Raw genomic sequence first — 23,771 nt, forward strand, 5'->3', positions numbered from 1 at the left:
AGAGAGGACCTTCACTCGCGAGAGGGCAGTCAGGGTTCTCCATCCAGAGGTCAAGACACTCAGCCTTCACGCATGGTTTTTGAGAGGCTGAGGTACAAGGATTGGGACCTCCCAGATGACGTAATGGAGATTTTGCTTGAGAAGGCCAACAAGAAAATCCTTATACCGCTGCTGTTGGAACAAGTTCTGCAGCTGGTGGAGGGAGAAATTTGTGGATCTTTTTCAATGCGATACACCACAGTGTTATCTTTTCTGCTGCATTTGGCAAATCTGGGGCTACAGATTGGAACAGTCAAGGCCTATTTGGCAGCGCTTTACATATTCAAGTGCAACTCGGAGGAGGCATCCTACTTCAAATTACTTCATAGACTCGTTCCAAGGAGAGCTCTAAGTTTTTATGTTTCAAGAATGGCAAAGTTGCGACAGCCTGACCAACTTTCCATTGGTTATACAGGACACAAACTAGGTCTGTTCGTTGCCAAACAAAACTCCACCCAGGTGCATCATATTGGCTATTTTGCAGTGCTATGGGAAAGCTGCCAAAGATCCCCCAGAAGGCTTTAGGTTTAATTCCACTAGGGACATGGCAACTTCCTCTGCACTTCAGAGGGGATTTCCGATGGTCCACCATCCACACGTTTATAAAACATTATTGTTTAGACACCTCTTACAATGAGGAAAGATTTGAGAAGGCACTTCTATGGTCCAATTTTGACAAACATTAACTCTCAAATTCTTACTCCCTCTTCCAAAAGAACTTGATACTGCTTTGGGAGTCTGTCATAAGAGGAATACATGCAAGGACACTCTCCATTCGAAGAACAAATTACTTACCCCTTGTAAAATAATTTCGACTGGGTGTTGACTCCCACTTATTCCTCATTGCTCTACCAACCTACCCCACTGTAGAATTTCCAAGCTTTAAACTTTGCGCTCTTTTAGGGTCTGATATTTAACTGCACTTGTCAATATCGGTAATTCTGCATATGGGTGGCAAAAAAACAGAACTGAAGCCAACAGGAACTGCACGTTTTATATGTATTCAATGACGTCAACCGAGATGGAAGCCCTCGAGGGACACCGGGTCGACCATCTCGACACAAAGCGCCCTCTGCCGAGAAGAACATTTTTTCTGAACCAGCTGAATCTGGAAACAAAGATATCATAAGATGTGGAATACGTGGGAGGAACATCCAGTCAAAAGAACGTTACCAAGGGTAAGTAATTTGTTCAGCTTTGCACATCAACCTTCCCAGAGCTCCTGGCAGCAAAAGGTATTTTGTATTTGTATTTTATTGAATTTATATAGCCCTTTCATCCAAAGTGCTTTACATAAGAACAAGAAGAAATACAACTGCCTTGCTGCTCTGGCTAGTGAGGTGGTCATTTGGGTTTTATGTAGACTGATTTCACCGCACTCCTGCCTTCAGTCTCTGGTTATAGCTTTGGGAGCCTTTTTAAAATATCAGGAATCTGTGGGAGGGATGTCTTTAATTGGTAATGTTCTCTTCTGATGGGTACGGAATTCTTTCCAGATTTTGTATCCGCTTTCCCATCTATCTCTGTAAAATATTGCTTGCATCTTTTTGATCTTTTCAGGACAGTTCTGCCATTTCTTGGTGTCTGTGACTGGGTAAAAGGGATGGCCTAGAGGACAGAGGCTATACACTACTATGTGTATGTCATAGGAAGATCAATTTAGTATAAGAGGCTGCAGGAGCATAAAGGTGACATACACATATGAAACATGAAGTCAAGTGTTGATAAAAACATTTTTTGAACAACAAGACACTGGGCCTCATTAGACACTGGGCATCATGGTTGCCTCCATACCGCAATCCGGGCCCGGGTTCCTTGAATGAGGAATTACCGGGCCATCGCAACCTTGGCGGACCCGGTAATTCCCCGTCCAAGGAACCCAGACCCGGTCCATCCCCTTCCCATTCGAGCCACCATAGGGCTCAATGAGGACGGAGGTTACAACGGGCCCGTTAATGACGGGCCCGTTGTTAGCTCCCTGGTCCCCTCGCGGGACCCGGTAAGGACACCTGGTTTTTCCAGGCGGCCATTGCGGGTCCTGTGAGGAGACCTCGTAATAGGGCGGAACGGGTTTACCGGCACCGGCACCTTTACCGGTGCCGGTAAACCCATTCCGCCAACTTATAGTGAGGGCCACTGTTGCACAAATGAGAGGGCAAGTCTTAGAAGTCATGCAACCACATTCAAGAAGATGTGATCAACATCAGCAATCAATTCAAATAAACAGAATTGCTTTGGACACATTTATTTGCAATTTGGAAAGTCCTTCATAAGAGGACAAACTAGTATTGGTGTATTTAAATTACTTATTTACTGCATTAATGCTCTAGGTAATGCCAGTGTTTTACATTAAGAGGTTAGACATTTGCATTACGAGTTCTCCAGCATAGATCCACATGCTCATGAATATTCTCTGTCATCAGGCTGGGAATCCTCAGTAAAAAAGAAAGCAGTTTTGCTTCAGCTGAAAACTGCTTGTCTCTTCTATAACCAATCACTGTCCTGTCGGTCATACTGACCCCATCCAATGACAGTCATCTCCCCAAGCTCCACCCCTGGTGGCCATCTTCAGATTTTTACCACACATGTCAGTATTGGGAGTCCTCTCATCTTACTCTTGGAGTATTGTGATATTTTCTTTTTAGTTTTGGGTAAAATTTGATAGTTTCCTTCGATCATTTTCATCGTCGATCGTTGAGGTTGACTACCGGCAACGGAGACCTGTTGTCGACGAAGATCTACTTCTATCGTCGGATCGTCTCTACAAGTTTCGGAAGACCCATGCTTGGGGCTACTTCGCATCTCAATGATGTCTGAGGCAAGCAAGAGAAGTCTCTTGAGGACCTGCGAGAAATGTGGCATGAAGAACATCTACAATGAATATCGGCACCTCAAGTGTCTATATTGTCTGTATCCAGACTACGATGCGGACAGATATTAGATCTGGCATAGATTCCTGGCAAAGACGAAGCGGGACACCTATCGTAGGTTGGTGGCTTCACTCATGGAGGGGAAAGCCTCTGACTCACCATCCGAGCGCAGTCATACATCGTCTGGGACCAGCAGGTCCCATGAACGTGCTCCCTCTGAGAAAAAGAGGTTGAGGTCCTTTGAGGCTGCCCCTTTCCAGGTGATTCAAAAGAAGGTTAAATACCACGCTACTGATCCCAGGAAGGTCGCAGAGGCTGCAGAGCCTAGTTCAGGAAGGGCCTGTTAGCCATCGCCATCTCTGTCCACGGTGAGCCTGCCGGTTGGAGGGTGCCTTCCATCAGGAAGTCCCTGACCCTTTCAAAGCACAGATCCGCTTCCAAGGACAAGTCAATGGAGAGGCATGCGGGAGGCCCATCGCAGTTCCCTTCGATGATACCTTGGAATTTCAACACAGGCGCCCATGTATTCCTCCTGTGGCAAGTCAAGAACTGCACATGGCTCAACTGCTGCAGGAGGTTCAAGCCATGCTAAGAAAAGTGGCGATAGAGCCGGTACCTCAGTGCCCCTAGGGCTCCAGAGTGTACTCCAGATACTATCTGGTATGGAAAAAGTCAGGAGGGTGGCAGCTGATCCTAGATTGAAGATGCCTCAACAAGTATTTGAAGTCCCAGAAGTTCAGGATGGTCAGTTTGCAGCACGTGCTCATCCAGCTGGAGAAAGATTTCTTGCCAACTTTGGACCTGCAAGATGCCTACTTTCACTTCACAATTCACCCAAAACATCGGATGTTACTATGATTTGTGGTCCAGGGAGGGCACTATCAGTTCAAGGCTTTGCCCTTTGGCCTGAAATCGACAACAAGGGTGTTAACTTAGTGCTTGGTGTCGGTGGCAGTACATCTATGTCCCAAGTGCACCCCCGTCTACCCATATCTGGTCGATCGGCTTATCCGCTCCCGCTGTTGTGTGCAAGCAAACCAGCACACAGCAGAGACCAAACACCTGCTGATGGAACTTGGATACTCCATAAATCATACAAAGTCCTGCATGGAGCTAATGCAGAACTTTGTTTGTGGGCAGCTGTCTCAACATGGTGACATGCCTGGCGACACCCTTGGAGGAGAAGGTGACGGCCATCTGGGGAAGGTACAGAGCCTGGCGTCAGTGCCATTCGGAACATAAAGTGCCATTCAGTCACTTTTGTGCAGATGTCCACTTGCATCCACCTTGTTCCTTTCTGCAGGCTCTAGATAATGCCTCCTTAAGAGGTATCGGATGCACGGTTGCTGCATCTCATGGGCACTTGTGCAGACAAGATTGCCCTCACCCACTAGTTCAAGTAAGCTCTACGATGGTGGGGGTGCACCCACATCTCACGCAGGGAGTTCTTTTTTATTCCACAGCACCAGATCATGGTCACCACGGACATACCTCCTTAGAAGGGTGGTGGGCCCACACAGGGCAGTCGCACCCCAGAGGCCTCTGGTCCCCAGAGGAGAAGAACCTCCACTTCAACATCCTGGAGCTCAGAGCAGTCTTCCGGGTCCTCACATCTTTCCAACCTCAGCTGCAGTGGAGGGTGGTGTGGGGCATCACGGACAACACCACCACCATGTTCTACATCTGGAAGCAGGGTGGGCCACACTCCCCTGCGCTCTCCCTGGAAGCACAGTCCCTGTAGTACTGGGCCATTCTTCAGGGCATGTTCCTTGTCCCATTTCACCTCGCAGGCACCAAGAACACCATTGCAGAATCGCTCAGCAGGGAGCTGTGGTCCTGCCACGAGTTGGAGCTTTGTATCCCTTCTCTTCCACAAGTGGGGTCAACCCCGGATCGACCTCTTCGTGATGGCAGCCAACTCTAAGCAGTGTACTATACTCCTCACGCTGCACTAAGTTATACGTGGCACCTCTAATGGATGTTTTCTACACTGCATTTTGCACCGTAGCATTTGTCTCAAATGACTTTGCCGGCCACAATAGCAGACATTCAATGGCTAGCACCACTAACTACCCCCAGTGTCCCATTTATTGTCCACCCCTCACATTCTCTCGGTCATCCTATTTACCGCGATCCATCACCCATTGGATATATCTTTCTAAATCTAAATTTCGGTATCTGACTTTGCAGACCGTACCCCCGCCTCAACTATCAGCAGCTGGTTCAACTAAGACTTCTGCCATGGCGTTCACTCAGTAACCTCGGTAGGTCCACCTCCTTGCAGCGCGTTTGCAACAGTTGGCATCACCAGATCACCACAAAACTAATCTAGTTTTTAAACCTCTAGGTGTACGCCCACCTCATGTAACAGCTTCTTCACCACAATCAATGTCCTAAGACAGTTCGGTGCCCCATAGCAGTGCTGCTCAATCCTAAACAGCCACTGCCTTATTTCAACAAAGCACCGAACCAGAAACACCACCAACCAGTGTGTCGACAATGTTAGTATATTGCTACTTGGATTGATTTAGCAATATATGAAATAATTGTCACTTGTTTACTAACCCACCGATATGCATACCACAATGTACTCTACTATGCATACCTTATGTGCTACGGCACATGTCTATTTATGTAGATATGTCTCAGTGTTAGTCTGAATAAAACTTTCTCCTTATGATTTTTTCGTCTTACAGTGATCTCCTTTGAGCTAGCAACCATCTAGCTCCACTGCCACCACTTAGGTGAACTCCCTTTACGTCCATGACCACGGTAGCCTTTGACTCTCACTCCCCTTTGACAGCCAACTCTAAGCATCAGAGGTTCGCAAGCAGGTTTCCTCAGCCGAGGAGCCTGGAGGATACCTTCTTGTTCCCTTGGGACAGGCTCTCCCTGTACGCCTTCCCTGCTACATGTGATCAACACACTCAGACAGTGTCATTGCAGGGTGATAACTCATTGCCCCTGTGTGGCAACAAATAGATTGGCTCCTTCAAAGTCCTCTCCTGCCACTTTCCCCAATGGACACAGTCACCTTGCATTTCATCTACAAACCTCCCAAACCAACATCCGCATTCATTGGAGTCTTCACTGACCTGATCACCACCATGTCCCTCAGACACGCCAACAACATCTTCCTAGGAGACTACAGCTCTTGTCTCCCGCTTCACTGGTCTGACCACCTAGCTGTGCCTTTCAAAATCTTTCACACCATCCCAGTCAAGTACTCCAAGTCGACAAACCTTCAGGTGCTTCAAGAACTTCCCAGCGGAAGACCTCGCCAACCTACACATGGACCGAACACCCCAACCAAACTGCAACTCTCTACTGCAAGCACTCAACGCAATCCTCTCAGCCTCCATCGACCAACACTCGCCTCTGAAACAATGCACCTGCAAACCAAAACAGTCAGCACCCTGATACACGCAAGAGCTCAACCTCTGCAAAAGAATCATCAGGAAACAAGAGTAAACCTGGCACCGCTCCAGGACTGCAGCCAACCTCACGCTCCTCAAGTAACTCCAAGCAACCCACTGACAACTAATCAACACAGCCAAGGCCTCCTACTATCAGAATACCACAGCAGAGGCTGACCATAAAAGTAGAGCCCTCTTCGAAGTGGTCAAGCGTTGCATCAGCCCGCTACCCAACCCTGCCATACCATACTCTACTGAAAAATCCACCACCATCAACACCTTCTTCATCGACAAAATCAGCAAGATTCGCCAGCACATAGACGCTAGCTCTGCATCCATAGACGCACCTCATATTCCTCCTCGCAAAATATCCACACCCTGGACAACATTCAAGACACTCTCTTCAGAGGACCTGCAAGAAACCATGGCCACCCTCAAAGCCACATTCTATACAGATGACCTCCTCCCAGCATCCATTCTCAAGACTCTCCACGCAGAAGCTCTCCTTCCCTACCTGGAGATCATCAACAGCTCCTTAACTCAAGGCACCTTCCCATCAACCCTAAAAACAGGACAAATCCACCCTCTACTAAAGAAACCCACTCTGGATCCCGACAACCTAGGTAACTATCACCCCATCACCCATCTTCCCTTCATAGGCTAGATCATCAAGAAAGCAGTAGGCACAACACTGCAGCAAAACATCGGCACCAACAAACTCCTCCATACCTACCAATCCGGATTCAGACCCAGTTGTAGCGGTATCGGGTAATATTTTCCCCCATATATATGGTCGCCATACATAATGTCGCCAGGAAAAGGTTGTGGCGAAATTATATATGGTGACCATAGATATGGGATCAACGGGGAGTGGGGATTGTGGAGAACACCCCTGCTCCCTTTGAAATAAAAAAAGGTTTTGGGGGTTGTGGGGGTATCCCCTGCATGTTCAATGTACTAATGTCCCTGCAAAAAACGTCAATTTATTGATGACTATTTTGCCAGGTGACTTTTTTGCAGGGGCATTATTACATGGAACCCATGCGGCACAGAGACAGCACCATACAGGTGGTTGACGACGCCCTCCACATCCTTGAAGATGGCCATTCCTGATTGTACTCAACCTCTAATCCGTTTTTAACACAGTAGACCACCAGGTGCTTACGGACACCCTACATCGTTGCCTAGGGATCAGCAACCTTGTCCTACTCTGGCTCAAGTCCTATCTTCTCAACCGCTGCAATGGACTCCTCTAGATTGCAAATGCTACCCGTCACCTGTGGAGTCCCACAGGGTTCCATCCTCTTGCCAGTGATCTTCAATCTATATATGGAGAATCTAGGAGCCCTCCTACCACACACAAGATAGACATCCACCAATACGCTGATGACATACAGCTATACCTCAAGATCGACTCCATCAAGGACATTCATGGGCTCAAAACATGCCTCGTGCTGATCCAGGCTTGGATATACAGTGCGTACTTGAAACTCAACCCCTCCAAGACCAAATTCCTACTCCTCACCAACAACACCTAACACCCAGACATACAGATCTGGCTATCAACCATAAACTCTGATATGATATATGATATGACATTTATAAAGCACCTGTACACAAGTGTTTCTAGGCACGACAAGACAAAGAGGAAGAAACAAAGTGAGGACAAAACAATGATCTTACTAGGCATTGTGTCATTTAGATTGTGCTGGTGCGGGTAAGGGGGAGGGGAAAAGTGCGGGGGGGGGAGATCAGGTAACTCAATAAGTGCAGCCAGTGGGTGGATCATAAGCACAGTGAGAAAAGACTGTAGGGTTGCAGGTACAGACCCTTAAGTGCAGGGGAAGCCTGGAGGCAGTACAAGGGCAACTGACATGCAGGAGCCTGGGCAAGAGTTCAGATGGTAGCCAGGTGACCAATTCGCGGAGCAATCAGGGACATCAGCAGGGGATAAGAAGAGAGAAAGCAGAAGGGAAAAGGGAGGTCTTGAGTTGCTTCCAGAACCGGAGGTGGTTTTGCTCAAGTTTGAGAGAGGCAGGGAGGCTATTTTAGAGGAAGGCCCCAGCCGAGGAGAGAGATCTGCCCCCCATCCTCTGCATTTAGAAGTGTCTGATCCTGAGAGAGTTGGAGGTGGATGAGCGGAGAGCTTGAGTAGGACGATGTTTAGGAAGAGAAAGTTGAAGGTAGTGCGGTCCCAGGCCCCAGAAACCCTTGTGGACGATGCAATGGGTCTTGAACTTGATCCTTGCAGCCACAAGGAGCCAGTGGAACGATTTCAGAGCTGGAGAGATATGATCCCTGGGCTTGAGGACAAGGACAAGTCTCTGCAATCTTGTTCTATAAGTTGTAAAGGTCAAAGAGTAGTGGCAGGAAGATTTAGAAAGGGCTGTTGCAGTAGTCCAGCCTAAAGAGGACCAGAGCCCTGAAGACAGTGAGCTTCTGGGGGCAAGTGCAAAAAAGGAAGAATACCTCTGAGGTGCAGCTGATAGTTTGACTTCTTAGAGACGTCGGAGATGTAAGGAGAAAAGGAGAGGGTGGAGTGAAAGATGACACCAAGGTTCATAGTCTCACAGGAGGGGGCAGAGGAACCAGAGGGGGCAGCCAGAGAGAGAGAGGAAAGGAGGGAGCAGATGTACTGATGAGGAGGATCTCAGTCTTACTGACATTAAGGCAGAGATCATTGGTGGCACGCCATTCCTGAATTGCGGCCAGACAGTCTGGTATGAGAGAAGGATCAGAGGTGGCTGAGGGGAGCATGAAAGAGAGCTGGCTGTTATCTGCATAACACTGAAAGTTGCAGTTGGAACTGAGAGGGTCAGTCAGTGAGAAATTAGTTCAACCAAGCCAGGGCCTGATCAGTGATACCCAGGTTATCACAGAGGCGATTGAGCAGGATGGCATGGTTGACTGTATCAAAAACAGAGGATAGATCGAGGAGAATGAGGACAGACGGAAAATTAGAGTCAAGATTAGAGAGCAGGTCTTCACGGGTGTTCAGGAGAGCAGTTTCCGTGCTTCTGGCAGCTCTGAAGCCAGGCTGGTGGTCGTGGAGACAACCAACAGATTCAGCATGCAGATTAAGCTGGGGAATGGCCAACTTTTCCAGGGATGTGCCCAGGAAAGGAGTGATGGAGATCAGGCAATAGTTAGCCGGTGAGGAAGGATCGACAGAGGGCTTCTTAAGAAGGGGGTGCACAAGGGAGTTCTTAAGGGGAGGGGAAAGAGGGCTTTACACTCAAGCTCACCTCTTGCGCCAAGTCCCTCTGTAAACTTAGACAGCTTAGTATCAGCTCTCTCTCTTGCGGAAAATCAAGCCCTCCTTCAGGACAGCTTTAGATCCACCATTCAAGCACTGGTCCTTTCGCACCTGGATGGGGGCAATGCACTCTTTGAAGGCTTCCCCTCATGCTCCCTTGTGACCCGCACACCACAAGGACTACGCTGATACAAGCACATCACCCCGGCCCTCATTGGCCTTCACTGTCTTCCACTGCACTCACAAATCACCTTCAAGTCTTGCTCCATCATCTATAAGGCCGTCACCCTCAAGTCACCCAGCTACCTTGCAGAGAAACTCTGCATCTCTGGCGGACAGTCCACCACCAGAAGCCAGGAAACATGCAGACTTGAAATCGGCTGCTGCGAAAAAGAAAGGACCAGAAAACAAGCCTTCTCTGCCTATGTCCGAATACTATGGAACCTCCTCCCCATTGGCATCCAACTCACCCCATACTCCTACAATTCAGTATAGAACTCAAGATCCACCTCTTCAAGGAGTCTCTCTCCCTCAACATCTAAGCCATCACATCACCCCTCGCACTACATGACTAACTAGATGCCACCTGCCCCTCTCCTTCCTGCCACTTGTACAGCTGTACCCCTCCTTTGTCCCCCTCTGTATATCTGTTGTGTACTAAAAGTGCCCTGTTATGCATCTGTATTGTTGTACACCTCTGTAAAGCACTCCATTATGTATCTGTATTGGTGTATACCTTTGTAAAGCGCTCTGTTGCTTCTCAAAGCTAGCTCTGCACTCAATAAATATCATAATAATAATCTGGTACCTGGACCTGCTCCGTCTGTCAGTGGCTTCGTCCATCCAGCTGCCTCCACTTCCCGATCTTCTCTCCAGAGAAAACAGAACAATACAATTCCTTGAGCCAGCATCGCTGAGCCTTGTAACATGGCTCCTGCAGCCCTAGAGTTAGGACATTATTCCCTGCCGCTGGAAGGCAAGAAGCTCCTGACCAAGGCCAGAGCTTCCTCTATGTTGTCGTGCTACAACCACAAACAGAACTGCTTCACAGTGTGGTGCAAGAGTCAGAAGATTACACTGCTGTGAGTCTCAGCTACGTAGATGCTTTCGTATCTGCTTTCCCTGGCCAAGGCTGGCCTGGCTCACACCTCTATCAAGGTGCATTTGACTGCCATATCCCGTTGCACCAGGGCACCGGGTAAGCCCTCCCTTAGGTCGCACAGGCTCATCAAGGAGTTCAGGACTTTTCCACCAGTAAAACACCCCATGTCCAGCTAGGGAGCTCAACGTGGTTTTGACTAATCTCATGACGGCCCCGTTTGAACCGATGCATCAGGCCCTTTTGAAGTTTCTCATAGAAGATGGCTTGGTGGCCTTCACATCAGCCAGGCGGATCGGGGAGATTGAGGTCCTCTCTTGCAAGCAGCTGTACTTGTCCTTCCATGCTATGAGTGTGGTGCTGCAGACCCACCCCACCTATATGCCAAGAATTCCATGAGAATTCCACCTCAACAAGCCTGAGGTTCTGCCAGTCTTCATTCCGAATCCTTCTACACCGGTGGAAAGGACGTTTTATTCGCTGGACATTGCTCGTGCCTTGAAGTTTTATGTCGCATACACAAAGGACTTTCGGAAGACATCTCAACTCTTTGTGAATTTTGGACCTGTGAATCATTGGAAGGCCCTGTTTTAAGGCTTCCATATCCAGGTGGATCTCCGGCTGCATCATACACTATCATTGTCTGGCCATCAGACCTCTTCCAGGCCAACCATGAGCCCATTCTACCAGAGACATTGCAGTGACGACCGCGTTTCTCTCTGTTGTTCCCCTGCTCGACATCTGCAGTGCTGCAAAGTGGAGGTCCACCCACACGTTCACAAGATTCTACTGCATCGACAAGGATTCCAGGGAGGAGTTTCGGGTAAGCCAAGCAGTGCTACACAACCTGTTTGTTTGAGGTGAGTCTGTTCCAGGTGTAAGTGTATTGCTTCTATTGCGCCTTGCCATCTCCCATGCGTGTGTATATGTGCTGCTATGTAATCGTATACATGTACATGTGAATCCATGCCAGACCCCATGCTGGAGAAGGAACATACTACTTAGCTGTAACTCCTGTTTCCAGCATGGGTCTGGCTTGGATTCTCATGCAAACCCCACCTCATTTCCCTCTGTGGCTCTTCTTGATTCATGCTGCCACTTTACATGCTCTACCAAATCTAAAGATTGCCACCAGGGGTGGAGTTTAGGGAGACTGTCATTGGATGGGGGCAGTATAACCCAAAGGACAGTGATTGGTTATAGAAGAGACAAGCAGTTTTTAGGCTAAAGTGGAACTGCTTTCTTATTTACTGAGGGTTCTCAGCCTGATGATGGGGAATACTCATGAGCATGTGAATCCATGCAAGAGCCATGCTGGAGAACAGGAGCTACAGGTAACGAATGTATTCCTTACTGCTTTGTAAATATTTCTTTCATGTTTGATGATCTCCCGATATGAAGGGGTTGGGTTTATTTTTAAACATTGACATTTTCATAATATGACAATGTAAGCTTCCTGTTAGAGTGTGCCTTCCTTTGGAAATAACGCTATGTGGATTTCTTTTATCAGACTTTTATTCAGTTTGTTAATGTAGTTTTGCTTCATTTTTAGGTGGGTGACTATATTGAAGTGGATCGACTTAACCTCATAAATCTTAGGAAAATCAGGGACCTATTTTCAACACCACCAAGCATCTCTTATCCACTCTTGTCTTTTCTAAACTGGACTACTGTGCCAGCATCCTCTTTGGTCTCCCCGACTATGTGTTCTGTCCTCTGAACAAGATCATCAACTTTGCTTCCAGGACTCTCTTTGAACTTCTCACTTCACACCTACTTCCCTGTATCGTCACTAGGCTGGATGGCTGATGATGCAAAACAGGGCCAGATTTAAATGTATTCTTTTTTTTAAATTAGTATTATACAGTTAAATTAATAACATCACATCAAAAGTAAAGAACAAAAACCATACCTATTCTAAAATCATTATGATCTGAGAAACATTTCTTCACAGTTTAGTAAAATGTAAAATACATGCTTAGTTGTTTCCCATAATACAAAGTGACCAAAGGTCCTCTGCATCAATTCTCAAATGAATTGCGGCATCCTTAATCGCTCTGGATCGTAACAGGTCCAATGCAGGGCAGACACACAAGAGGTGGGGAAAGGATTTGATTTCAGATTCGTCCACATAGATGACATAACCTATCCTTCCTCAAGATTTTACACCATCCCCCAGTAATCTTGTATGTCTTTACAGCATTGAATTTAAGAGGCATATAATCCCACACCAGCCCATTTCTAATGAAATGGTTGATGTATATCGGGACCACCTGCTATTCTAATAAGTGTGGAATGTACCATTGTCCAATGGATTTTGCTGCCAAATTAGCACCAAGGTCCCTTTGCGGGTCCCGTACTTAACGCCTGTAAAAACCAGGCCCGGTACCGGTAAACCCTTACCGCCTTCCGTGTAATGAGGCCCTCTGTCTCTTACTTACTCAGCCTCCATTATAGAACTTCACCCATCGTGGTCACGTTCCGAGCACAGTTGGCCATACCAACTACCTGCACTTAAAAATAGCAATGTTGGTTGTCCTTAATCTATGTATGTCCATTTATGTATTGTCCCTGGTGACTATTCTATTTACTCCCCTCCACAACCTGGTCAGAATGTCCCTCAAACTCGCCCCATTGTAGAAAATCCCACTGCTTGCCATCAAATCTGATAAAAAAATACTGCATGTTATTTTGCGATCAAAAGAGCATTGGTAATCCTGTATATAAAATAAATAATACTTTTATTCCTGGTAATAATTTTAATTACTTCATAAGGTAGGCCATCCCTGAAACATGTTGTGCACAATGCAGCCTTGGTTTAAAACCTGATGGATAATGGATGTGCTGCATTACATGTTTTTTTCTCCTTGATACTGGAGTGCAAGCAGAGGGTTAAGATTTCTTGGTAGTCATTTTCTATGTTGAGTGTCGAACAGTGTTAGCAATCACTTAAAGTTAAAGTTAACGTTGATGGATCAGACATCGGATCTTGCCTCTTGACCGGAGGACCACACTGCTGCTCTTGTCCACTCAGTGCAAGATGCAAGAGTGCTTAAAAATGGAATTATCGGCTTCTTTGGGCCTGACTCTAGATCTCACCATGTGCACCCCCTCTATTTGGCAAGACTCCTCCTCGTCCACCTATGTTCAGCACACATGTCTCCAGCCTACAAAGTCTCCCACTGACATCAATACTACAACCCAAAACTGCATTCCTCCAGACTAAGCATGCAGCTGATTGAAACAATACATGTAAATAGCACTTTACTCTACTTTAGTAAAATTGTGCGTTCTCTGTTCTGTTTGTATTCACAGGCGCCAGGTGTAAGACATGAGAAAATCAAAAAGGGCCTGTCACTACACATCTAAAGATACAGAACTGTGGAACGGACCTGGCCAGAGGCACTCTGCCCGGCCTCATCCTCTGTGCACACAGTAAAAAAAGAGATGTCTTTAGTATCCTCCACTCGCAGACTCGCACAGCCTGAGGTCCCGCCCACTACTGCTTCCCCCTCAACAAAGACTGTACACCTACTGTCTAAGCACTTTCTATTTACAGTGACAGAACAAGGACATCTTTTACGTCACAGATAGCCTCAATAACCCAACTCTCGAAGACAGTTGAGGGTTTTACTAGACGAATGGTAAAGGGACTCACTGAGGGCTGTCCCTCTCTCATCTAGCACTGACGGTTCCTGTTGCCTAGGGATCTAGGCCCAAATGAAGGACGCACACACGGAGAGATAAGAGGAACTTCTTTATTCTTTCACAACCAAACTGGAACTGGCACTCGCAGCGCACGTGCCCCATAACCCCCTTGCCCAGTCAAACTCCGCCTTTCCAACGGAGGGGGCTCACGAGCGTTAACCCCTTGAGTCCCGGGTAACACTACCCCCGGACAATATGTCCAAACATCAACTTGACACGCTGTGTCTCAACAAATAACTCAACACTCTTCAACAAGTCTCATCGGCTTCTTTATGAGCCGTCTCGGCCTCTCACCTCGAGTCCCCAGATCAGGCTCCTCTTCAATCACTTCACTCTGGGCCATGTCCCGGGGGTCCCCTTCCGGGGGAAACCACTCATCATCCCTCGGCATCCGTGGTTCCGGTGAAAGTGCCCTTTGGGTTCCTTCCGTGGGCTCTCTCCTTGTATATGGCCTGAACTGCTGACAGTTTCTGGTGATGGTCCTGTTCTCATCTTCCGCCGTCACCATCGTGCCTTTCATGGCAACAATCCTCATGGGGCTTGGAGCAAACCGCGGGTCTGTCTTCCTGCTTGCCGGCTGCTGTACCAGGACTTCGTCTCCCACCTGGAGCTCCGGCAGCACCGCTCCTCTTCGTGCATCGGTGCGACGCCTCGCAACCTCTTTTGCCACCGCATCTCTCTGGAGCAGATCTTGGTCGGCCGGCTCAGCCTGCACCGTACTCCTCGGGATGCGAGTTCGCACCACATATCTGAACATGAGCTCTGCAGGCGTCTTATTTGTGACCTCGTGAGGAGTGTTCCTGTAGTCTCTTAACAAGCGGCATAGCGCTTGGTGTGTATCAACGGCGTCCAGCCGTGCCCTCTGAATGGTCTTCTTAATCGATCCCATAAATCGCTCCGCCATTCCATTAGCCTGGGGGTGACGTGGTGTGATCTTCATGTGCCTGAACCCCAGGTGCTCTGCCAATGTCCCAAATTCGTGTCCACAGAACGGTGGTCCGTTGTCGGATTTGACCCACTTGGGGATCCCCCACTCACTAAAGACCTCTTCTATCGTTGCCGCAACTTGAGAGAACGCTGTGGAACTGACTCTCTTGGCAATCGGGAATCTTGAGTGTTCATCCACGAAGAGCAGAATGTAGTCGCCCGCTTCAGTGGGCCCGTAAAAATCCATGGCTACTCGTTCCCATGGGTGCTCAGGTATTTGAGTGTGTTGGAGCGGGGGCGGACGTTCTGCAGGGGCTGTGCACTGACAGGCGTGGCAGTTCTTCACCCACTCGTCCACAGCTGCGTCCAGGAAGGGGAACCACACATGGCATCTGAGCTGCTTCTTTGTGTTCTCCGCTCCCCTGTGACCTTCGTGCGCTATGCTGACCACCTCGCTCCTGAGTGTGGCAGGGATGACGATCCTGCACCCTCTGAGCAGAATGTTATCGTCCTTTACCGCCAGTTCACCATGGACCCTGGCTAGCCGTTCGATTTCTTGCTTGTTCACGCCCGGGTGAGCTAGGGTGGCTCTCTGGTGATCTTTCCACTTGTTGGCCGTCGTGAGGCTGATCGCCAGGGCTGTCGTGGGATCGGCTGCCGATGCGGCCGCTACCCTTTCAAGTGATAGTGCCGGGGGCAGCGCCTGAGCCGCCACATATTGCACATACGCAACGTCACCCTTCCGTGCCAGCGGGGCCCCTACTGGGTGTCGGGAGAGGTAGTCAGCGGGGTTAAGGTCGCCCCCCGGGCGGTGTACGATATCGTAATCATATTCCTGGAGGCGGATGCCCCACCTCTCGATCCTCGGTGGCATCTTGGTATGCGGGTTCCCAAACAATGAGAGGAGTGCCTGATGATCGGTGATCAGCGTAAACTTCTTTCCGATTATAAAGTTATGAAAATGCTCACACGCCCAGACGGCTGCCAAGCTCTCCTTCTCGGCTTGGGAGTAGGCTAGTTCAGGTGTTGATAGCGCTCGGCTCGCGTATGCAATCACGTGTCTGGGGTTAACATCCGCGCCACTGGTTTGGGCCAGAATGGCGCCGAGGCCTACGGGGCTGGCGTCGACTACCACCTCGGTGTGCCACTGTGGGTTAAAATATGCGAGGCGATGAGCCTCGGCGAGGGCTTGCTTGATGTCCGCGAAAGCCTGTTGGCAGGCCTGTGTCCATTCAAACGGCGACTCCTTCTGTAGCAGTTTCCTCAGCGGGTCTGTGATGGAGGCATAGTGGGGGATGTACCTCGCACAGTATCCTGCCATGCCAAGGAACGAGCGGACGTCCGCCACTTGTCGGGGCTCGGCGAGGTTGGTGATCGTCTCGACCTTCTCAGGGTCAGGCAGCATGCCGTCCTTGGAGAAGATATGTCCAAAGAACTTGAGTTTTGTTCTGCTGAACCGGCATTTTGATATGTTGAGCGTGAGGCCGGCACTCTGAAGGGCTTCGCATGTGTCGTGTAGAGCCCTGTCATGGGATTCCTTGGACGATCCAAAGACGAGAATGTCGTCGCTGTAATTGAGAGCCCCCTTGATAGGTCGGATGATCTGGCGTATAGTTTCCTGGAAGATCTCAGCGGCAGATGAGATTCCAAAGTTCAGCCTCCGGTATCTAAAGAGCCCATCGTGTGTCGCAAACGTGGTTATGGGCCGGGAATCAGGGTGGAGCTCCAGCTGATGGTATCCCTGATTTAAGTCCAGTTTGGAGAACATTTGGGCACTGTTCAGCAGCACAATCATGTCCTCAATACATGGTCCCGGGTGTCGCTCCCGTTGAATCGCCGTGTTGGCCACCCGCATGTCCACACACAAGCGGATCTTACCCCCTTCCTTGGGTACCACCACAAGGGGGGACACCCACGGCGTCGGCCCCGTCGCCGGTTCAATAATGTCGTCGCGGAGCAGTTGCTGGAGCGCCTCCGAAACTGTCTCCTGAAGGTGGAATCCGGCCCTTCTGGGATGTTGCGGCACTGGACGCACGTTGGGGTCAATGTGGAGCCGGATGGGGGGTCCCTGTAGTTTTCCTAGCCCCACGCAGAGCTTGGGGAAGGCCTCCGCGATGTCTTCTTGTGAGACGAGCGATTGAGTTTGATGATAGGCAATCGCATCTACCGTGTTCCCCTGGCCGGGTTTGGCCGCTGCGGCAGTGATCACGTCTCCCGCATTCACGTGAATTTCGATCAGTCCGAGGTGCGACGCCGTGTAGTAGCTAAGGAGGCATCGGCTCTTGGCGAGGGACCGTATCACGTGAATGGTCGCATCGACTTGCCGCCCGTTCAGGAGAAGGCACTGGGTGAATTGACCCACCGTTTGGAGCGGGGTGGCGGCACCCCACTGGAAGATTCTGGAGCGAGACGGACTGAGCTGTGGCGGGCATGGTATCCTGGCGTAGTCTTGTTCACCCATGATGTTCACTGTGGCCCCAGAGTCGATCATAAATTGAAATTGGCAATTCGCCATCTTGAGCGGGATCTGCGGGGCCTCCCTGGCCTCTTTGTTGTCGAGGATGAGGTTCACGAACTCATCCTGGTCGTAGTGGTCCTGCGGCGCGTAGTAGGCCGCCGCCTGGTCGTCTTGGCAGAGGGTTTCCGGCCTGTATTCTGCAGGCGGGTTGTCGTATTCGTCTGTGAAATGTCTGGGCTGTTCGGCCCGGTCATACGGAGGGGCATATCCTGCCGCTAGGTATTCGTCCATCGCACGAACGTAACGCCTCTGGCCGAGGCCCTGTTGATATGGTCTCGGCTGGCTGTATTGCAGGGGTTGCGGGCGGAACGGCATTCTGGGGGCCGCCTGGGGCCGCATCGGTGGAAATGGTACGCCCTCCCTGCAAACGGAGTGAAAGTGTCCTTCTCTCCCGCAGTTGGTACATCGCTGGGACAGGGCTGGGCAAGACCCTGAGTGGGGGAAGGACATCCCGCAGCGGTAGCACTGTCTTTGCAGACGCGGGGTTGACATCGACGGGGCAATCGGTGGTCTATATGGCTGAGGGCCCCTGTCGCCTTGACGGGGGGGCAGTATGGCGGCCACGAATTCCCCTGAGTCCACTTTCGCGTTGTTGGAATGGCCCATGGCTGAGGCCTGCGCATCCACCCTCTCGTGGATGCGGGCGAGTTCACTGACCTCGGGCATGGTGAGCGGTTTCTTGAGGAGCTGTTTCTTGAGTGCGGGGGAGAGGCATCCCTCGATCACCCTCAGCCGGATAGCTTCCTCTAACGAGAACGCATCAAATTGGCAGTTCGCCCCTTTCACCCGTAGACGTGTGATGAATTCGTCGACGGTCTCTTGCGGGAGTTGGGTGCATTGATTGAACAGGTATCTTTCATAGTCCCGATTGACTTCGATGATAAGCAGTTTGTCCAAAGCGCCGATCAGCTTGGGAAAAGTGTCCTGGTCTGTGGGCGGAATGGCCTTGACGACCGTTTTGATCTCTCCCCCTACCAGGTTAAGGAAAATGTCTCTCATATTGGGGGAGTCCCCGTCGCCGGAACCTCTCACGAAGTGTCGAAAATCGTCCATCCAGTCGGTCCATCTGGGGCCTTTGGTGGCCTGAGGAGTCATAGTGAACGGCGGGGGCAGTCGTAGTTGAATCGACTTCGCCACCCGTGGCAGTTGAGGCGAGCCCTGGCTGGACCCCGGGTTGGAGGTGCTCATGGCGCCTGGGAGAGAAGGCCCACGGGTGCGCGGGCGGGGTCGCTTCCGCGGAGGTTCGACGGAGGAGGTCCGGCAAGGCGGATTCGGCGGAGTGCCGTGTTGCGCGGAGGTGGAGCAGGAGGAGGGGGCTCGCTGGATCGGCCACCACAGGCGGACTGCCGTAGGAGGAGGACTCCGGTGCGCGGGAGAGATCCTCGTCGCCAAATGTTGCCTAGGGATCTAGGCCCAAATGAAGGACGCACACACGGAGAGATAAGAGGAACTTCTTTATTCTTTCACAACCAAACTGGAACTGGCACTCGCAGCGCACGTGCCCCATAACCCCCTTGCCCAGTCAAACTCCGCCTTTCCAACGGAGGGGGCTCACGAGCGTTAACCCCTTGAGTCCCGGGTAACAGTTCCTTCCCTAACCCAGGTATCTCTCAACCCCAGGTTGATCTCTAGATATCGGTAACCCTTCTAAAATTGTGTCTGCCTGATAGTGATGGCCTAAGTGCAAACACCTTCTAGCTATCTTCCTCAGGGAAGAGTCTAGTTTCTCCAATGCTGTGGCTTTATTAGAATTGGTCCCTTTAAATCACTCAGGTCCCACTTGCTATGTTTCTATCTTGTCTTTGTATGTCTTCCCCTAATGGTCTATCCTCGCTTTTCCTACTTTTTACTATTGATGCCACTATGACTCTTACTAACCTTCTCCACATTACTCCTGCTCTCTTCACATTAATACTACTCTTCACCTACCACTTCTGCTCTTTACTACACTCTGCCCAGACCTCCTCCCACAGTCACTCTCCTTTCACTCCCTCAGTTACCTTTACCCCTTACTCTCCCTCTAATACGAGATAACTATGAGGACAACAGCCGAACACAGCACTTCCATCTTTTTTATTTTGTGAGATAAACACATCCACAGATCAGCGCAATGCATGCTTTTTCAATTTTTTACGTTCTAGTACAGTGATTACTTGAAAATAAGATGAGATCAATTAAATTCACACACTAGAAAATGTAGACATTTAAATCTGATATATTTTTGCAACGAGACAGAATGGAGCCTTGAGAAAGACCAGAATGGTCGAAACACATGTCAGCACAATCTCAATAAATCTTTTCAGGAGACACCAATCAGCTCAAACACAATTCATCAAACAGTCATGATTATCTAACTACAACTACTCATGTCAGCAGCATCAGCATAATAATGGGAATATGCGCATATCAGAGGCAACCCATTTTTGAGAACAACTCTCCCTCTATTAGTCTCACTCACCACACACCTTATATGCACGCCCAATGCAAGAACCACTTTCTTCCACTAACCAATCCCTCAACTTGCACACTCCTTCAGCAATCCTTTGCCAAGCTCCCCAGCTCCGTCCTTCCTCCACTTGGTCTGTTGCTTGTTCTTCTCCCTTGACCTCACACAAAATAAACACACCTTCCTGTTGATGCTCGCACTTCATTGGCTATCTCCCTCACCTGGTTGCCTGGGCCAGCCATTAGATTCCCTTTCCCCAGGGGGATGTTACAGATGAGCAAGCACAAAAGGGACCTCACGCCCTGCTCCTTTCTCGTGTACGCGCCTGCCTTTGGTAATGGTGACCCACCGCTATCACAGTCAATGTTTCCAGTTCATATAGGGTTATGTTGGTGCGTTTGGTATGCCGACTCAGCAGGGAGATTGCTCCACGGCCCTGCCACAGGTAAGTGGATTGTCTTTGTGGTGTTGGCCTGGGGCATTGGGATCCACTCTACATATTCGCTGAGGGGGGAGTTGGGTCTGGTCCTGGTTGCGCAGCATGATTGCTCTGCTGGTCTGCTGCGTGGGATGCACCACATTATGACCACTCTGCTGAGTCTCTTCCGATTATGTTGTTCGTTTGGCTGTTGCTGGGTGTCCTGGATGTTGAAGTCCTTAGAGACAAGAGAGACTGGCCAGCCTTTTGCAGTACAGGCAATCAAGGGGCAATAAAAGGTGCTACCCACACCGTGCCTCTGGGGAAAACCCTAGTAGACCTCCCAATACAGACTGAGAGGGCTACACCTCCTGTCTTGATGAGGCCAGGTCCCTGTCCGAGGACAGGTTGTAGGCTGATCAGTGTTGGACTGCCCAGTGTGAGGAGGTCGAATGTGTGTGCCATCTGTAGTTTTACACATGGTGCATGCCGTTGACAGGCAGAAAAAATGCATAGGCAGAAAGACATTGCATTTTTGGTAAATTACAAAAGCTGCATTAGTGTTGATTACATGGATTGTATGTAAGTTTCACATAAAAGGGAAAAATATGTTGTTTTACACATTAGAAACGTGCAATGGTTTTCAGCAGAAATGCTCATCTCAGTGAGCAATTTCAGCGATAAAAAGTCCTTATTAAGGTGGTGACCTACAAAACATCTACGATATAGGCTACAATGCACCAAAATGGCAGCCGTCCAAATCCCAGGGACACACCAGTTGGAAAACAAAATAATGCCTCCCTTCGTTTCTGGATTACAATGCTACATTCATTTGGTCATTCAGTTGAATCATTCCTAGCAAACAGAACTGAAACCGTCTGGATCAAACCCTTCAAATCCACCCCACGAGTCAACGACTGTGGAGTACCACAAGGATCCTCACTATCACCATTGTACTTCAACATCTACCAAACCCCAGTAATCAGAATCTTCAAGAAACACAACATCAAATGCTACAACTACGCAGACGACACTCAAATCATCTACAAGATCGAAGACACCCAAGCCGATCATTCAAACTTAACCGACTGTCTAAAAGAAGTCTTCAACTGGATGAATGCCAACAACCTGAAAATCAACCCAGGAAAAACCGAAATCATGATCATATCCAAAGACCAAGAGAAGGAAACCGCCATCCCATGGCCAACGGAAATGGGACCTGCACCATCACCATCTAAGGTAGTAAAAAATCTGGGAGTCCTGATGGACAGCACCCTAACCTTAGAACCGCAAATAAACACAACAGTCAAGGAATGCTTCTTCCTCCTCCACACGGCAAGAAAAATACTACCTTTCCTCTCCTTCACACACAAAACACTCACCATCGTCGGCCTCATCATGTCAAGTATCGACTATGCAAACAGCCTCTACCTCGGTATACCGGAATACCTACTGAAGAAATTACAACGGATCCAAAACACAGCAGCCAGACTACTACTCAAACTATCCAGAAGAGACCACATCACCCCGGCCCTAAAAACACTACACTGGCTCCCAGTAAAACAGCGTATCATCTTCAAAACAATGTGCATAACGCACAGGGCAATCAGCGGACAAGGAGCAGAATTCCTACAAAAAAAAATAATAATCTACAAGCCAACGAGACCGCTCAGATCAACCAACGAAATCCGACTGGAACAAAAACCTTACATCAAGAAGAAACTCGGAGGCACCGCTTTCTACCACTTAGCCGCGAAAACCTGGAACAACACCCCAAAAGTAATAAGGAACACCAAAGATCACCTTAAATTCAGAAAACTACTAAAAACCTACCTCTTCAACACCAGAGACTAAAACCGAAACAACAATAAGACAAACGACTCTAAAAAGGACACTGACAAACCCATAGAACGACAGAAGTACTCCAAGCACCAGTAGGGCTGACGCTGGACACAGGCGTCCACCCGCGAGACCCAGGGAGACGGAGGCAGCAACTCCAGCCAACCCTTACCATCCCCCACCGCCCGTACAGCCACAACTAGGTACCACAGGGCTGTGGAACAGACGATATACCACCAATCACCCCACAATCGGACGTATGGACACTAGCAGCTGCGCTAATGATGTGGGGGGGGGGTGAGGAGCATGCAAAGTTATTAAGGGAGCGGGCGGAGGGGACAGCTAAATCCTCAAACGTCCTCGAATGCAAAAACGGGCACATACCTCCTGAGGCACAGGGCGTACAAGCATTCCGTCGTGTAAGATTACACGAGCCCAACTGGCTCAATCCAGGATAGAGATACCAACTAACCAATACCACTAACAATTTCCTTCTCTGCATACACCACTCAAATTCCAAATCAAACACAACCACAACCTCTAGCGCAGCAAACCGCAAGAACTTCACTACACTGCAAAAACAAAACAAAACACACATAGACTCGCACATCAGCACACGACGACTACCGGCCGCATACACCCTAGGCCCAGCCGACGGAACCACCGGGCTGAAGCTGCCAACAGCACATCACTGCAATCTTGCACTTTTCCAGCCTCCACCCACTAACCCACCCCTCCCTCCCTCTTTCAGAGCCGCCAGAGCGCCAATGGGGACCACTCTGGTGGTGATAGTGCGCGATACAAATGACCTTTAACATTAACATTAACATTCACAAATAAAAAAAGCTTTTTGAGAACATTAGAGTAAGTATCAGGTTATTTAACAATTGCATTCTAACATTTTGTACACAATGCAGATACTTAAAAAATTGTGAGATGCTTTTGCGACACCAAAAAATATTAACTTAAACTATCCAACACCACATATAGGTAGTAATAAATGTACCTAGTTGGAGCATTAATAGCTATAGTGAACACTTGCAAACTGTTTAAAGCAATGGCTGGAGTTGCCATTCTAAGATGGCGAAACACGTTCTGCAATGTCTTTTCCACTCTGTTCACAGCGTGGGAGGAAGCAAAGTATGTCAGAGTCTTCGAAGCCATATGCAGACGATTGTATGACCTGTGAAAGGGTTAAGTCGAACACACCCAGTGTACTGTAGCTTTGTGTAGAA

This window comes from Ambystoma mexicanum, chromosome 5q (genome assembly GCF_040938575.1).
Source record: "Ambystoma mexicanum isolate Mex_15411 chromosome 5q, UKY_AmexF1_1, whole genome shotgun sequence".
In the NCBI taxonomy this organism is placed as follows: domain Eukaryota; kingdom Metazoa; phylum Chordata; class Amphibia; order Caudata; family Ambystomatidae; genus Ambystoma; species Ambystoma mexicanum.